This window comes from Haliotis rufescens, unplaced genomic scaffold (genome assembly GCF_023055435.1).
Source record: "Haliotis rufescens isolate VD_foot unplaced genomic scaffold, xgHalRufe1.0.p SCAF_2, whole genome shotgun sequence".
NCBI lineage: Eukaryota > Metazoa > Mollusca > Gastropoda > Lepetellida > Haliotidae > Haliotis > Haliotis rufescens.
The window spans coordinates 19,925,088-19,943,564 of record NW_025963890.1 but is presented as its reverse complement, the minus strand read 5'-3'; positions in this window follow the sequence as shown (position 1 = coordinate 19,943,564).

Sequence of the window (18,477 nt, the reverse complement as noted above, 5' to 3'; positions counted from 1 at the left end):
AACAAGTATGAATGAAATTAGCAATAATTTCGTTCAAAATCGGAAGCAAATGTTACATGGATATTTTTTTCATATTAATTAACCAGTTTATAAAATATACAGCTAATCACATGTATAATATATGAAGATTATTTTTGACGAATGATTGTCAGAAGTTTTATCCCACCCTGTTCGTTGTTGCAATCTTTCAAGAAAAGAGCTACAAAGGGAACTCACATCCGCGTAGCTCAGTGCAAATGTCGACAACGCCTTTCAACAAAAGGGCAACTGGATGATTTCCCCAAGACCGCTGCTCAAATTACAAATACAAATGTGAAATACAACTATGGCCATCAGAATCAAGTTACATCACTTATAACTAAACTCTCATCACAATTCAGCAGTGATGAAATAGTAAGTCGTGAGATATGTGTATACTCTTCTCTGGGTTGTCGTAAGGTCTCTTTAGAAGATATATTTAGTTTGAGATATCCTACTCGATTGCAGTAGTTGAAAATAATAATTATTATATCTTTTCCTAAAATTTTAAAGTCTCAACACACAATTTGCGTACAGACATTGTATGTATCTTTTGCATATAGGTAAACGCCTTAAAGTGTGCCACTGTGCCTCAGACACTTTACATGCTGACCACTATTACTTCAAAAGTAATGGATAAATGTTTCTCCATGTCTTTTTATTTAGAATAAACAACAAAGATTGTGGCAGATATAGTCGAGATAATCCACTATTATTTTTGGGCTAAGCAACACACTAATGGATTCAATACTGGAATATATGAATGGGGAGACATTAGGCTTGACTTAGTGGTAGGACCGGAAGTACCGGCGTTAAACAACAAACCAAACCAAACCAAACCAAACCAAACCAAAACCGGAAAAGCTTTCCCGTTGTGGTTTTAAGTCCAACCGAATCTCGCGCTATATATACTATGAAAGGCGGTAACCCAGCAACTGTGACCTCAATCAGCCATCTTTGTTCATTGTGAACGGACATCTCTGATTATATCCTACAGCTTTTGCGTTGCAAAGTACTGCGATTTTACTGATTTCAAGCATAGATATTTTCTGCTCCCCTCTTGCTTTCCCTATGATCTCGTCTGTCTCAGGTATTTCCTTCCTTCTTTTCTCAATTTCATCTTCGTTTTGCTTGTCATGTCGCTTTGTCTTGCTCTCCTTCGCCTTGCCTACTCTTTCATTCTACTCTTAATTGCTCTGATCCCCGATCAGTGAAGGTAGATACATATATATGCTGTTGCAGGTTTGTAATGACAATCGACGGGAATCTCAACTGCATATCTAGTGGTGTGCCCACTTGTACAACACTTCATTATTTAATTGGCTTGGAAAACTGTTGTATGCCCGCTTATCAATACAAACTAGCACAACACCGTGCAAACATAGGGTTACGGACACACCCTTCAGCTCAGTTTAACCGCAATTAAGCAGTTTTAATTAAAATAAAATACCTAATAAGAAATACTGAAACTTAACTTTCAGACACCATGGTATGTTCTACGAAAAACACTTGTGTTTAAACATATCTAAAATAAATATTTTAATTGTTATTCAACTCGGACTAAAAAACTCACTTTTTTTTAGAATGACCCATATATATGCTGTTGCAGGTTTGTAATGACAATCGACGGGAATCTCAACTGCATATCTAGTGGTGTGCCCACTTGTACAACACTTCATTATTTAATTGGCTTGGAAAACTGTTGTATGCCCGCTTATCAATACAAACTAGCACAACACCGAATCTTACGACATTTCTCTGTTGTATATATTAATTTAGAAACAACTATACTATATTATAGATGGTTGTTAGTATTCAGTTTGGCACGGAATCTATGTTATTTAAACTCCTTAGTTTTAGGGTTTGAGACATCGCTCAAAAAGTTTTAATATTTTCAAAACAATATTAACATACAAATGTACAAATACACCAAGATATGGTGACAAGGAAAATTGACACATGTGACGGCAACAGTCCCTGTAGCACAGGTGGTAGAGTGACGGATTAGAAATCGAGACGTAGTGTGATCGAATCACACCGAGGATTCAACTGGACAGTGACATTCACTCAGTTAGTCAACTTTACAAACTATTTCTCTCAGTGTAAGAATGTACTTACACAGGACGCTATCCCACTGTATGGAATTATATATTCTTTTATAATTATTTTTGTGTGACGAATGTATAACCGTGGTGTAGGGGTTTCTTCCCTCTACTCTTTATGATATTGGATACCAAGGGTATTACTTGTAAAACGGAGGTTATCATCTTATTCAGTGAAATAACTTGAATTTATGAGCTAAAGGTTATCCGTGATATTGATATAAATTGATTTTGTCGTTGCCACCTACTCTCACTTTCAAATCTTCTTTGTTTTGTATCTTATTTAGTTCATGCTTCGTCCTGTAAATTATGTGTTCAAAGAAATAAAGAAATTCTGTGCTTGCAATATACGTTACCTCGATTTTATTATGCATAAAATTGTTAAAGCAAGTTATTATGTTCCCAATTATATTAGTTATGTTAAGTTAGCTTTTGATTAGTTGTGCATAACTCGTGTTGATGTAGTCACACCATCTATAGAATGTACACGATTTCTTTCTCCAGGATACATTAGGATAGTTAGGATACCTATAACATTACACAAGGTGACATATAAAGACACCCCTAAATAGCCTGACATTATACTACCCTTGGAAAACTGTATCATTAGACTAACAGAGTCCAAGAACTATTGCCTCGTTCGATCACTGACTCCAAAAGCAGATTTTCATAGAAATATCTGTTATCTGCTCGAATCGTGATGGAGCGATTATAATATGTCCATTATGAAGTTTGATTATACACGAATCAGAGAGTAAGTATAGACCTTTATTTACATCACTGGCCAATGTAAATCAGACGGTATGTTATCTATCAACATCCCTTCTAACATTAATTTACTTCTAGATTCAGAAAACCATATAATATATTTTGTTTCACATTTATATGAAAGTCCATAAAATTGGCATTTGGTAAAAGTTTTACTTTCATGACCAATTGATCCATTTGATAAAAACATAGGTGACGAAATCATTAGATTAATTAATCTTGGTCATATTGATATTCAAGATACACAATTCAATTTTGGAATATTTTGTTTGATAATATTAAAATTAATGAAAGAATACTTTGCCTCTTTAGATCTTATTGTAAACAACGAAAACATCCTGTGAACTGTTTTGAGATGATCAGTTTGTAGTTGTGTCAACACATTTGTACAGTGAATCAATGAGAATAAATCCGTTTGATTTACTAGCATGTGATAGATATGAAGATTCCTTTAGCGTTGGGAAAAGATTATAATACTGCTATCGATATGCAAACAGTGCGGTGTCAGTACTATACTAAATATGTCACATTATTGACATAACGATAGTATTGTAATATTTTCCCAATAAAATTAAGAGTAGTGTTCATATCACAAGACAGTAGCTTTGATGCATCCTGCAGGATATAGCAAAATGTGAGCTCATTCTAAATGGGGAGGCTAATCAAAATTCACTGAATTCATGAACAACATTTGCACAGCAGGGGCAGATAATAAAATGTCCCTTTTTAAAAAAAAATCAACAAACGTTCAGTAAATATTTCATATTGGATATACATGTATCTTCAAGGTAAACCGGGCTTAAGTGGTCACACTTTTGAATTTCCATAGCATGTTCTAATTGAGATTGAAGAATTAGAAATGGATGGATGTAAGGCAAATATTTACTGATCCAACTGACACTGTCTATCTTTATATGCCTTTGAACAAAACGATTATGTACTAGGTTTGTAACATTTGTGCCTTTTGCCCGTATTAGGGCGGTGATGATTACTTATTATACCAATAGCAAAACGAGCTTCTTTGTTCGACACCATTGTTTATGCCTCCAAAAGGGAAGTAACTCTCATCGGTACATCATCATCACCAGTAAAGGCCCAAGGGATTATCTCCCCTAGACCGTTCCTTAACCCCTTGGATGCCTAGTTAATTTTCTGACGCACATTTTATAAGTTCTGAGAATTGAGCGTTGTGGGAGAAATGCAATTTGACTAATGTTGAACCAATGATAATGGAATAGTAGCCTTTTCGTCAAGTGTGATTAGTTATTAAAAATGTGACACCATTGCTTGCTTTATGTGTTTGGCTACGTCGTAGAAAAATGACATAGGTATATTGATTAATATATATATAATACAAAAGTCCAAAGATGAGCTATATAATATATATATATATATATATATATATATATATATATATATATATATGGCCTTATTTCCGTTAATTGTTTGAATTTAATTTTTGTTATCAGTATTTGACGCTTTTTCGACACACCATAAAATGGTATCTTGAAATCTTGAATAGATAAACAATTACATAGTTTTACCGTGTATCGTAATAGTCCTTATAATGACAACATATAGCAAAACCCTTAACAAGGGCAAAATTCTACTAGTCCTTATGATACCTTAACTATTGGGCAAATTGGCAAGGACTACGGGACTAGTGCCAATTTCTAACGCTGTATTGGTCCCATTAGTGATAGTTAGGACACCCTATCATAGCCAACACAATTCCGTAAATTCTACTAGCCCTGAGGATAACTTTCAGTTGGGTTTCACTGATTGAATTATTGTATACTAAATTCTGGATAAAATTGTTTAAGTAAGTTATTATATTCCTAATTATGTTAGTTATGCTAAGTTAGCTTTTGTCTAGTTGTGTATAATTCATGTTGATGTAGTCACACCAGCTACAGAATGAACACGCTTTCTTTGACCAGGATACCTTACGATACATGTAACATTACACAATTTGACTCAGAGTGATGACATAGAACGACACTACTAAATGTTTAGCCTGACATTCTACGGCCCCTAAGGATACATATAACATTAAACAAGGTCTATTGCCAAGTTGCATCCCTGACTCCAAAAGCAGATATCCCCAGAAATACTTTTCACGGGCTGGAATACAAATGTGGTAGAACAATTGTAATATATCCATTACGTATAGTTATACAGGAATCATAAAAAGTAAGTATAGATAACCTTTAAAAATACTAGCCAGTATCTATCAGACAGCATGTTATCTCTCAACAAACCTTCGAATATCAATTTTCTCCTAGATTCAGAAAACGTATATAATAATATATTTTCATTATTTTGATTCACATTTGTGTGAAAGCTCGTGTGTTTGTAAAATTTCATAGATAAGTTTGTGGCTTGTGGCATTAAAACAGTAAAATTGGCATTTGGTAATGCATTTACTTGCATGACCATTGAATCCAGTTGATAAAAACAGGAAAGGATAGACTTATAAGGATAGATCATTATATTCATTAACCTATGCGGACCATGGTCATGTTGATAGTTATGATACACAATTTAATTTTGTATATTTTTGGATAATCTTCAAATTAATGAAAGAATAATAATACTTTCCCGATTAAGGTGTTATTGTTAACAGCGAAAAAATTGAGTGAACTGTTTTATGATTATCAATCTGTAAACACATTTGCACGGTGAGTATATTGGAATAAACCCGTTTGATTCCAATTTCAAGGTATCCTCGAACACTATTGCTATTCAATATAATACTGGCAGGTGATAGATATGAAGATTATGATATCAGTATTTGACGCTTTTTCGACACACCATAAAATGGTATCTTGAAATCTTGAATAGATAAACAATTACATAGTTTTACCGTGTATCGTAATTGGACAAGACGCGCACATGTTAGGCATCAATTTTACGTAAATCAAATACTCAAAAGAATATATGAAAACAATCAAAAACAGTTTTAATTTCTTCATTATTATGTGGTTATGTTTCATCATTTCGTCACGGATTATTCAATGAGAGATGCGAAAAGGATCCTTTGGTATGGAATTATCGGGATAATCGTATGAGGTTCGACCAACAGGGTACATGTCACGGTTTATATTTATGTTTTACAATTTTTGTAAGAATGAAGTAGATTCTAAACAGTTAATATCCTGTGGTCACAATTGATGATGTTACACAAAACGACAGGAGTAATTCGTACCTAGTTTGTGACCAACGTGCATCTGGCGAGTCATTCGTCACCCATGCTTGTCGTAAGAGGCAAGTAACGGGATGTGATGTAAACTGGGTTTCATACCCGGCATACGTGACACGTGATTTTGTAAACACTGTCCCATGTTGCTGAAAGTTCTCTTATATGCGTTCGCGTTTTCTCTGAGACATTCTGATACATTTGTATACTCCTCACTGGATTGACGTAGTCTCATCAGAAGACAATATATTTTGTGTGAGATATCCTACTCGATTGCAGTCGTTAAAATGAAAGAATCATTAATATAATATTTTCTCCTAAACATTTACACAAACAGTTAGCGTACATAAATTTCATGTATCTCTTGAATATAGGTTTACGCCCTTGTCTGTGCTCCTGTACCTCAGACACTTTAGATGGTGACCACTATTACTTCAAAAGTAATGGATATCTCCATGTTTATTTCTTTAGAATATATATCTATGTAAAAAAGGGTTAGGGTTTATGTTGTTTTTGGTATTCTTAAAGATTATAGATGAAGTCGAGGAATTTGTAGTAAGATTTTGATAAAGCTTAGCAACACACAAATGAACATTTAAAACCGAAATATATGAATGGGGAGACATTAGGCGGGACTTAGTGGTAGAACCGGAAATACCGGAAAAGTTTTCCCGTTCAGGTTTTCAGTCCAACCTAATCTCGCGTGATATACTAGAAAGGCAGCAACCTAGCAACAGTGATCTAAATCAGCCATCTTTGTTCATTGTGAACGGACATATCTGATTTTTCATACAGATTTTGCGTTGCAAAGTACTGCGATTTTACTGATTTCAAGCACATTTATTTGCCGCTGCCCTCTTGCTTTCCCTATGTTCTCGTCTTTCTCAGGTATTTCCTTCCTTTCTCTATGTCACCTTCGTTTTACTTGTCATTATGTCGCTTTGCCTTGCCTTTTCTTCGCCATTCCTATTTCATCCTGTCCACCTTCAATAAGCGTAGATATATATATATGCTGTGGAAGGTTTGGGGCCCAAGGTTTGTAATGATAATTCCACAATCTCAACTGTATATCTGGTGGTGTGACCACTTGTACTATACTTGAGACTTCATTATTTAATTTACTAAAAACTGTTGTAGGCCCGCTTATCAACACAACATAGCACAACACCCGTCTTCTGACATTTCTCTGTAGTGTACATAATTTTAGAAACAAACCCTAAAATATATTACAGATGGTTGTCAGTATTTAGTTTTGCACTAAATCTATGTTATTTATACTCCCCTACCTGGTTTTAGGGTTGTTGATTCCCCTGAAAGAAATATGAATTTTTCATAAATGATGAGCTTTCTTCCTCTTGAGATACCTTAGTCAATAGAGACAGATCATTTGATATTTGGAAGGGGGGAGAATTTGGATTTTGTATCAGCAAAACTAGATATTTTTTAACCTTTTCTATGAGCCAAAATATTTTCTTCCTTGCAACATCCCGTGGGTTAGTGTGTACTTGCATATGTCTCTATGTTTATGAACTGTATGGAATTATATATAATTATTTTTAAAATTGTTTGGGATGTATGACTAATGTGTGAACGTTAGTAAGGGTTTCCACCTTCTTCTCTTTATGATACAAAGGGTATTACTTGGAAAAGGCTTCATCTTATTCAGTGTGATAACTTGAATTTATGAGGTAAAGTATATCTGTGATACATTTTGATATGAATGATTCTGTCGTTGCAAACTACTCTGGTAATAACGTGACCTCGATTTTGAATTTCAAGTTGTAGGTACGACTCATGCATACCCTTCAGCGTTAGAAATTGGCACTAGTCCTGTAGTCCTTGCCAAACTGCCCAATAGTTAAGATATCATAAGGACTAGTAGAAATTTGCCCCTTTTTAGGGTTTTGCTATATGTTATCATTATATAGACTAGTGGATCAAACCTGTTAGTTTCTCCCGCTGCCCTTGCCGGGTATCACGTGCTGTAAAGAGGGCATTGCAACCCAGGGGTGCAACCTAACCTGAAACAGAAATTGCAGCGGTAGAAACTAACAGGTTTAATCCACTAGTCCTTATAATGACAACATATAGCAAAACCCTTAAAAAGGGCAAAATTCTACTAGTCCTTATGATACCTTAACTATTGGGCAGTTTGGCAAGGACTACGGGACTAGTGCCAATTTCTAACGCTGTATTGGTCCCATTAGTGATAGTTAGGACACCCTATCATAGCCAACACAATTCCTGAAATTCTACTAGTCCTGAGGATAACTTTCAGTTGGGTTTCACTGATTGAATTATTGTATACTAAATTCTGGATAAAATTGTTTAAGTAAGTTATTATATTCCTAATTATGTTAGTTATGCTAAGTTAGCTTTTGTCTAGTTGTGTATAATTCATGTTGATGTAGTCACACCAGCTACAGAATGAACACGCTTTCTTTGACCAGGATACCTTACGATACATGTAACATTACACAATTTGACTCAGAGTGATAACATAGAACGACACTACTAAATGTTTAGCCTGACATTCTACGGCCCCTAAGGATACATATAACATTAAACAAGGTCTATTGCTAAGTTGCATCCCTGACTCCAAAAGCAGATATCCCCAGAAATACTTTTCACGGGCTGGAATACAAACGTGATAGAATAATTGTAATATATCCATTACGTATAGTTATACAGGAATCATAAAAAATAAGTATAGATAACCTTTAAAAATACTAGCCAGTATCTATCAGACAGCATGTTATCTCTCAACAAACCTTCGAATATCAATTTTCTCCTAGATTCAGAAAACGTCTATAATAATATATTTTCATTATTTTGATTCACAATTGTGTGAAAGCTCGTGTGTTTTTAAAATTTCATAGATAAGTTTGTGGCTTGTGGCATTAAAACAGTAAAATTGGCATTTGGTAATGCATTTACTTGCATGACCATTGAATCCAGTTGATAAAAACAGGTAAGGATAGACTTATAAGGATAGATCATTATATTCATTAACCTATGCGGACCATGGTCATGTTGATAGTTATGATACACAATTAAATTTTGTATATTTTTGGATAATCTTCAAATTAATGAAAGAATAATAATACTTTCCCGATTTAGGTGTTATTGTTAACAGCGAAAAAATTGAGTGAACTGTTTTATGATTATCAATCTGTAAATACATTTGCACGGTGAGTCTATTGGAATAAATCCGTTTGATTCCAATTTCAAGGTATCCTCGAACACTATTGCTATTCAATATAATACTGGCAGGTGATAGATATGAAGATTATGATATGAACACTCCTTTAAATGTTGGTAAAAGATTCTAATACTATCGTAATGCCAACAGTGTGATGTCAGTTATAAATATTTCACATTGTTGCACTTGGCATGACGATAGTATTATAATCGTTTCCCAACATATATTTGGAGGAGTGTTCATATGACATGACAATATCTATCATGCATCCTGCATTTTGCACTTTTAGAATATGTAAGCTCATTTTAAATGGTGAGGCTGATCAAACTCCCCTTTTAAATAAAAGACATTCACTATATTCACGAACAACATTTGCACAACATGGATAAACAATAAAATATCTTTTAAAAAATCAACAAACGTTCAGTTAACAGGGATATAAACTAACAGTTTTAGTCCACTCGTCCTTAAAATGATAACATATAGCAAAACCCTTGAAAAGGGCAAATATCTACTCGTCTTTATGATACCTTAACTATTGGGCAGTTTGGCAAGGACTATAGGACAAGTGCCAATTTCTAACCCTGGTTAATATTTTATATAGGATGCATTCATCCTCAAAGTAAGCAGGGTTTATGTTGTCTCACTTTTGAATTTCGTAGCGTGTTCTTATTGATATTTAAGAATTATCGGTGGGCAGATTGGGCTACTAACCGTAAAAATGGCAAACTAACACTGAGCTGCATTTTTTCGGTGTAGACATAGATGTTTTCTGAATCTTACTGCTGGCTGTGCCCAAACCGATTGAGTCATCTAGCCTTTTGGCATAATGTTCAGTGCAATATTATGTCAATAAATTGACTTTCAAAATCTCAGATTGATACCATTTATACTTGACTTAGTAATTATCGTGACAAAAATACTGGTGAACTAGTAAAGAAATAACCCTAAGCATTATAAAGCCACTGTCCCTTTCCCTGATGCAATCGTGTTAAGAATGACAGAATGTGCTCCTAAGTTTAGAGAGTTAACTTTTCAACACCAGTTCCTACCTATGTGATTTCATTGTAGCGAATCAAAATAAAAACAGTTTAACCATTACGTTTCATTATCACACATGTACATGAATTACAACTCTTGATAAAATGAGCATTAATTTCATCCTAAATTCGGAAGCAAAATTTAACCCTGGGTCACTTTCGGGCTTCAGGATTGAACTTTTCACAAATTATTCTGTCTGCAATTTAGTCATGATGAGGAGAAATGAACGTTTGGCCCAACTGTTCAGCCACATTATAATAAGTTCGTTGTTGCAATATTTCAAGAAAAGATTTACAAAGAGAACTGACATATACGTGTCGAGATATTTGTAGTAAGATTTTGATAAAGCTTAGCAACACACAAATGAACATTTAAAACCGAAATATATGAATGGGGAGACATTAGGCGGGACTTAGTGGTAGAACCGGAAATACCGGAAAAGTTTTCCCGTTCAGGTTTTCAGTCCAACCTAATCTCGCGTGATATACTAGAAAGGCAGCAACCTAGCAACAGTGATCTAAATCAGCCATCTTTGTTCATTGTGAACGGACATATCTGATTTTTCATACAGATTTTGCGTTGCAAAGTACTGCGATTTTACTGATTTCAAGCACATTTATTTGCCGCTGCCCTCTTGCTTTCCCTATGTTCTCGTCTTTCTCAGGTATTTCCTTCCTTTCTCTATGTCACCTTCGTTTTACTTGTCATTATGTCGCTTTGCCTTGCCTTTTCTTCGCCATTCCTATTTCATCCTGTCCACCTTCAATAAACGTAGATATATATGCTGTGGAAGGTTTGGGGCCCAATGTTTATAATGATAATCCCACAATCTCAACTGTATAGCTGGTGGTGTGACCACTTGTACTATACTTGAGACTTCATTATTTAATTGACTAAAAACTGTTGTAGGCCCGCTTATCAACACAAAATAGCACAACACCCGTCTTCCGATTTTTTCTCTGTAGTGTACATAATTTTAGAAACAAACCCCAAAATATATTACAGACGGTTGTCAGTATTTAGTTTTGCACTAAATCTATGTTATTTATACTCCCCTACCTGGTTTTAGGGTTGTTGATTCCCCTGAAAGAAATATAAATTTTTCAAAAGTGATGAGCTTTCTTCCTCTTGAGATACCTTAGTCAATAGAGACAGATCATTTGATATTTGGAAGGGGGGAGAACTTGGATTTTGTTTCTGCAAAACTAGATATTTTTAACCTATGCTATGAGCCAAAATATTTTCTTCCTTGCAACATCCCGTGGGTTAGTGTGTACTTAACTTACATATGGCTCTATTTTTATGCACTGTATGGAATTATATATATAATTGTTTTTAAAATTGTTTGGGATGTATGACTAATGTATGACTAATTTATGATACAAAGGGTATTACTTGGAAAAGGCTTCATCTTATTCAGTATGATAACTTGAATTTATGAGGTAAAGTATATCTGTGATACATTTTGATATGAATGATTCTGTCGTTGCAAACTACTCTGGTAATAACGTGACCTCGATTTTGAATTTCAAGTTGTAGGTACGACTCATGCATACCCTTCAGCGTTAGAAATTGGCACTAGTCCTGTTGCCAAACTGCCCAATAGTTAAGATATCATAAGGACTAGTAGAAATTTGCCCCTTTTTAGGGTTTTGCTATATGTTATCATTATATAGACTAGTGGATCAAACCTGTTAGTTTCTCCCGCTGCCCTTGCCGAGTATCACGTGCTGTAAAGAGGGCATTGCAACCCAGGGGTGCAACCTAACCTGAAACAGAAATTGCAGCGGTAGAAACTAACAGGTTTGATCCACTAGTCCTTATAATGACAACATATAGCAAAACCCTTAAAAAGGGCAAAATTCTACTAGTCCTTATGATACCTTAACTATTGGGCAGTTTGGCAAGGACTACGGGACTAGTGCCAATTTCTAACGCTGTATTGGTCCCATTAGTGATAGTTAGGACACCCTATCATAGCCAACACAATTCCTGAAATTCTACTAGCCCTGAGGATAACTTTCAGTTAGGTTTCACTGATTGAATTATTGTATACTAAATTCTGGATAAAATTGTTTAAGTAAGTTATTATATTCCTAATTATGTTAGTTATGCTAAGTTAACTTTTGTCTAGTTGTGTATAATTCATGTTGATGTAGTCACACCAGCTACAGAATGAACACGCTTTCTTTGACCAGGATACCTTACGATACATGTAACATTACACAATTTGACTCAGAGTGATAACATAGAACGACACTACTAAATGTTTAGCCTGACATTCTACGGCCCCTAAGGATACATATAACATTAAACAAGGTCTATTGCCAAGTTGCATCCCTGACTCCAAAAGCAGATATCCCCAGAAATACTTTTCACGGGCTGGAATACAAACGTGATAGAACAATTGTAATATATCCATTACGTATAGTTATACAGGAATCATAAAAAATAAGTATAGATAACCTTTAAAAATACTAGCCAGTATCTATCAGACAGCATGTTATCTCTCAACAAACCTTCGAATATCAATTTTCTCCTAGATTCAGAAAACGTCTATAATAATATATTTTCATTATTTTGGTTCACAATTGTGTGAAAGCTCGTGTGTTTTTAAAATTTCATAGATAAGTTTGTGGCTTGTGGCATTAAAACAGTAAAATTGGCATTTGGTAATGCATTTACTTGCATGACCATTGAATCCAGTTGATAAAAACAGGTAAGGATAGACTTATAAGGATAGATCATTATATTCATTAACCTATGCGGACCATGGTCATGTTGATAGTTATGATACACAATTTAATTTTGTATATTTTTGGATAATCTTCAAATTAATGAAAGAATAATAATACTTCCCGATTTAGGTGTTATTGTTAACAGCGAAAAAATTGAGTGAACTGTTTTATGATTATCAATCTGTAAATACATTTGCACGGTGAGTCTATTGGAATAAATCCGTTTGATTCCAATTTCAAGGTATCCTCGAACACTATTGCTATTCAATATAATACTGGCAGGTGATAGATATGAAGATTATGATATGAACACTCCTTTAAATGTTGGTAAAAGATTCTAATACTATCGTCATGCCAACAGTGTGATGTCAGTTATAAATATTTCACATTGTTGCACTTGGCATGACGATAGTATTATAATCGTTTCCCAACATATATTTGGAGGAGTGTTCATATGACATGACAATATCTATCATGCATCCTGCATTTTGCACTTTTAGAATATGTAAGCTCATTTTAAATGGTGAGGCTGATCAAACTCCCCTTTTAAATAAAAGACATTCACTATATTCACGAACAACATTTGCACAACATGGATAAACAATAAAATATCTTTTAAAAAATCAACAAACGTTCAGTTAACAGGGATATAAACTAACAGTTTTAGTCCACTCGTCCTTAAAATGATAACATATAGCAAAACCCTTGAAAAGGGCAAATATCTACTCGTCTTTATGATACCTTAACTATTGGGCAGTTTGGCAAGGACTATAGGACAAGTGCCAATTTCTAACCCTGGTTAATATTTTATATAGGATGCATTCATCCTCAAAGTAAGCAGGGTTTATGTTGTCTCACTTTTGAATTTCGTAGCGTGTTCTTATTGATATTTAAGAATTATCGGTGGGCAGATTGGGCTACTAACCGTAAAAATGGCAAACTAACACTGAGCTGCATTTTTTCGGTGTAGACATAGATGTTTTCTGAATCTTACTGCTGGCTGTGCCCAAACCGATTGAGTCATCTAGCCTTTTGGCATAATGTTCAGTGCAATATTATGTCAATAAATTGACTTTCAAAATCTCAGATTGATACCATTTATACTTGACTTAGTAATTATCGTGACAAAAATACTGGTGAACTAGTAAAGAAATAACCCTAAGCATTATAAAGCCACTGTCCCTTTCCCTGATGCAATTGTGTTAAGAATGACAGAATGTGCTCCTAAGTTTAGAGAGTTAACTTTTCAACACCAGTTCCTACCTATGTGATTTCATTGTAGCGAATCAAAATAAAAACAGTTTAACCATTACGTTTCATTATCACACATGTACATGAATTACAACTCTTGATAAAATGAGCATTAATTTCATCCTAAATTCGGAAGCAAAATTTAACCCTGGGTCACTTTCGGGCTTCAGGATTGAACTTTTCACAAATTATTCTGTCTGCAATTTAGTCATGATGAGGAGAAATGAACGTTTGGCCCAACTGTTCAGCCACATTATAATAAGTTCGTTGTTGCAATATTTCAAGAAAAGATTTACAAAGAGAACTGACATATACGTGTCGAGATATTTGTAGTAAGATTTTGATAAAGCTTAGCAACACACAAATGAACATTTAAAACCGAAATATATGAATGGGGAGACATTAGGCGGGACTTAGTGGTAGAACCGGAAATACCGGAAAAGTTTTCCCGTTCAGGTTTTCAGTCCAACCTAATCTCGCGTGATATACTAGAAAGGCAGCAACCTAGCAACAGTGATCTAAATCAGCCATCTTTGTTCATTGTGAACGGACATATCTGATTTTTCATACAGATTTTGCGTTGCAAAGTACTGCGATTTTACTGATTTCAAGCACATTTATTTGCCGCTGCCCTCTTGCTTTCCCTATGTTCTCGTCTTTCTCAGGTATTTCCTTCCTTTCTCTATGTCACCTTCGTTTTACTTGTCATTATGTCGCTTTGCCTTGCCTTTTCTTCGCCATTCCTATTTCATCCTGTCCACCTTCAATAAACGTAGATATATATGCTGTGGAAGGTTTGGGGCCCAATGTTTATAATGATAATCCCACAATCTCAACTGTATAGCTGGTGGTGTGACCACTTGTACTATACTTGAGACTTCATTATTTAATTGACTAAAAACTGTTGTAGGCCCGCTTATCAACACAAAATAGCACAACACCCGTCTTCCGATTTTTTCTCTGTAGTGTACATAATTTTAGAAACAAACCCCAAAATATATTACAGACGGTTGTCAGTATTTAGTTTTGCACTAAATCTATGTTATTTATACTCCCCTATCTGGTTTTAGGGTTGTTGATTCCCCTGAAAGAAATATGAATTTTTCAAAAATGATGAGCTTTCTTCCTCTTGAGATACCTTAGTCAATAGAGACAGATCATTTGATATTTGGAAGGGGGGAGAACTTGGATTTTGTTTCTGCAAAACTAGATATTTTTAACCTATGCTATGAGCCAAAATATTTTCTTCCTTGCAACATCCCGTGGGTTAGTGTGTACTTAACTTACATATGGCTCTATTTTTATGCACTGTATGGAATTATATATATAATTGTTTTTAAAATTGTTTGGGATGTATGACTAATGTATGACTAATTTATGATACAAAGGGTATTACTTGGAAAAGGCTTCATCTTATTCAGTATGATAACTTGAATTTATGAGGTAAAGTATATCTGTGATACATTTTGATATGAATGATTCTGTCGTTGCAAACTACTCTGGTAATAACGTGACCTCAATTTTGAATTTCAAGTTGTAGGTACGACTCATGCATACCCTTCAGCGTTAGAAATTGGCACTAGTCCTGTAGTCCTTGCCAAACTGCCCAATAGTTAAGATATCATAAGGACTAGTAGAAATTTGCCCCTTTTTAGGGTTTTGCTATATGTTATCATTATATAGACTAGTGGATCAAACCTGTTAGTTTCTCCCGCTGCCCTTGCCGAGTATCACGTGCTGTAAAGAGGGCATTGCAACCCAGGGGTGAAACCTAACCTGAAACAGAAATTGCAGCGGTAGAAACTAACAGGTTTGATCCACTAGTCCTTATAATGACAACATATAGCAAAACCCTTAACAAGGGCAAAATTCTACTAGTCCTTATGATACCTTAACTATTGGGCAGTTTGGCAAGGACTACGGGACTAGTGCCAATTTCTAACGCTGTATTGGTCCCATTAGTGATAGTTAGGACACCCTATCATAGCCAACACAATTCCTGAAATTCTACTAGCCCTGAGGATAACTTTCAGTTAGGTTTCACTGATTGAATTATTGTATACTAAATTCTGGATAAAATTGTTTAAGTAAGTTATTATATTCCTAATTATGTTAGTTATGCTAAGTTAACTTTTGTCTAGTTGTGTATAATTCATGTTGATGTAGTCACACCAGCTACAGAATGAACACGCTTTCTTTGACCAGGATACCTTACGATACATGTAACATTACACAATTTGACTCAGAGTGATAACATAGAACGACACTACTAAATGTTTAGCCTGACATTCTACGGCCCCTAAGGATACATATAACATTAAACAAGGTCTATTGCCAAGTTGCATCCCTGACTCCAAAAGCAGATATCCCCAGAAATACTTTTCACGGGCTGGAATACAAACGTGATAGAACAATTGTAATATATCCATTACGTATAGTTATACAGGAATCATAAAAAATAAGTATAGATAACCTTTAAAAATACTAGCCAGTATCTATCAGACAGCATGTTATCTCTCAACAAACCTTCGAATATCAATTTTCTCCTAGATTCAGAAAACGTCTATAATAATATATTTTCATTATTTTGATTCACAATTGTGTGAAAGCTCGTGTGTTTTTAAAATTTCATAGATAAGTTTGTGGCTTGTGGCATTAAAACAGTAAAATTGGCATTTGGTAATGCATTTACTTGCATGACCATTGAATCCAGTTGATAAAAACAGGTAAGGATAGACTTATAAGGATAGATCATTATATTCATTAACCTATGCGGACCATGGTCATGTTGATAGTTATGATACACAATTTAATTTTGTATATTTTTGGATAATCTTCAAATTAATGAAAGAATAATAATACTTTCCCGATTTAGGTGTTATTGTTAACAGCGAAAAAATTGAGTGAACTGTTTTATGATTATCAATCTGTAAATACATTTGCACGGTGAGTCTATTGGAATAAATCCGTTTGATTCCAATTTCAAGGTATCCTCGAACACTATTGCTATTCAATATAATACTGGCAGGTGATAGATATGAAGATTATGATATGAACACTCCTTTAAATGTTGGTAAAAGATTCTAATACTATCGTAATGCCAACAGTGTGATGTCAGTTATAAATATTTCACATTGTTGCACTTGGCATGACGATAGTATTATAATCGTTTCCCAACATATATTTGGAGGAGTGTTCATATGACATGACAATATCTATCATGCATCCTGCATTTTGCACTTTTAGAATATGTAAGCTCATTTTAAATGGTGAGGCTGATCAAACTCCCCTTTAAAATAAAAGACATTCACTATATTCACGAACAACATTTGCACAACATGGATAAACAATAAAATATCTTTTAAAAAATCAACAAACGTTCAGTTAACAGGGATATAAACTAACAGTTTTAGTCCACTCGTCCTTAAAATGATAACATATAGCAAAAACCCTTGAAAAGGGCAAATATCTACTCGTCTTTATGATACCTTAACTATTGGGCAGTTTGGCAAGGACTATAGGACAAGTGCCAATTTCTAACCCTGGTTAATATTTTATATAGGATGCATTCATCCTCAAAGTAAGCAGGGTTTATGTTGTCTCACTTTTGAATTTCGTAGCGTGTTCTTATTGATATTTAAGAATTATCGGTGGGCAGATTGGGCTACTAACCGTAAAAATGGCAAACTAACACTGAGCTGCATTTTTTCGGTGTAGACATAGATGTTTTCTGAATCTTACTGCTGGCTGTGCCCAAACCGATTGAGTCATCTAGCCTTTTGGCATAATGTTCAGTGCAATATTATGTCAATAAATTGACTTTCAAAATCTCAGATTGATACCATTTATACTTGACTTAGTAATTATCGTGACAAAAATACTGGTGAACTAGTAAAGAAATAACCCTAAGCATTATAAAGCCACTGTCCCTTTCCCTGATGCAATCGTGTTAAGAATGACAGAATGTGCTCCTAAGTTTAGAGAGTTAACTTTTCAACACCAGTTCCTACCTATGTGATTTCATTGTAGCGAATCAAAATAAAAACAGTTTAACCATTACGTTTCATTATCACACATGTACATGAATTACAACTCTTGATAAAATGAGCATTAATTTCATCCTAAATTCGGAAGCAAAATTTAACCCTGGGTCACTTT